Genomic DNA, 1521 nt, shown 5'->3' with positions numbered 1-1521 from the left:
ACTTAACTAACCAATTACAACCCGCGTTTTTTGCGGGCGGGTTGTAATTCTGCTCCCCCCCCCCCCCATTTTTTGTAATAACGTACTGTAAGTACTGTAGCTACCAGTACGTATGCACACATACACATATAATCATATACGTACTCAAACAAAAAGAAATGTTTTCCTACAATAGTTAAAGTAATTATTTTGTCTCTGAAATACCTTATGGCTATATGAAAGGAAACAATGTTTTGTTTTAGCAAAAATGAAACCTAGTTCCTTGCACTAGTTATGTGCATGGTTTGTCCTGAATATCTCACATTTCCATAGGAAATGCCAAACTTTGGGCATCTGAAAAGGTGGCAACCCTAACCAATGGGGTAAAACCATGCAGCACGCAAACGCAGAGCATGAAACAATGAACAATATTTAACGCTTAGCTGTCCAGAGTTTTGCCTCAGATTTGGTTTGTTCCTTTACCTTATAAAATTCGTGTTTTTTGGCAAATTACTGAGGATTGAAATCACTAATAATGACACAAATTTGAGTTTAAGAGTTTATATCATTCAAAAAATGCTTGCTGTCACAAAACCTCATTTTCGAATATTTGTTTATGCAATATTTAAATATTGTCCTTATTCTTGTGCATCCCCCCCAGTATTGTAGGCTTTATTCAGATTTTTAGTGCTAAGAGGTTGCGAGTTATGAATGTAAACGTTTACATTAAAAGAAAGGTAAGGAAAATAATAATCAAATAATAAGCTTGCTGAGGAACAGCCAAGCTTTTAGGGAGCGCAATCGGAGCTTATGAGGAGGGGCAAGCGATGACTGGTCCTTTAACATGTATCCTCTGAAGCAATTTTACAGTTAGTGTGAGCAAGTTGTACGAAGCAAGAACCTAATTATGCTTTGCTTAAGTATAGGAAAGTTGCTGGTGCACTGTGCATGTTGAAAGACTTAGCAAGGGGGTATTTTGTCTGCAGACAGTGCATTTTTATCTTTCTGAGACTTTTTTTTTTGCTTCTCAATGTGTTTGTGTGTGTTGATTGGGAGGGGTGGGTTCATTGCCCAGGGAGGAATATGGGTATACCCTAAACTTCACCGATTGGGGACATTGGTCAGGGTGGCTCCAACCTAGCTAGATCTGCTGGAAGGAATGCCATTGTGGAATACCCAGACTCCCAGCACTTACTGGGATGGACTGTAGACATCTGAGTCTGCCTGTCCCATGACTGTGCAGAACCATGCACGCGTCCAGAATGGAATGCAGCGAAACCACCAGATACAGCTTGGCAAATAGTGGCATTCACATCTTATTAATGTTATACACACCAGATGTAAACTTGTGTCATAATGAGCTCAGTGGTTCACAACGATTTGATGAAACAAAATGTGTTGAGGCTTTACCACCTTAATGGACACCATGCCCATTTCCCTTGTAAGCGCTCCTTAAATTACTTTAGCAGGATGATATCTGCATAGGCAGCATACTGCAAAATGCAAAGGATGTGACTATTGTAGGTCATCCATGCATTCAAA

The sequence above is a fragment of the Protopterus annectens genome, chromosome 6.part1 (assembly GCF_019279795.1).
Source record: "Protopterus annectens isolate FY-2018-M chromosome 6.part1, PAN1.0, whole genome shotgun sequence".
NCBI lineage: Eukaryota > Metazoa > Chordata > Ceratodontiformes > Protopteridae > Protopterus > Protopterus annectens.
Note: the sequence above shows the minus strand (reverse complement) of the source record.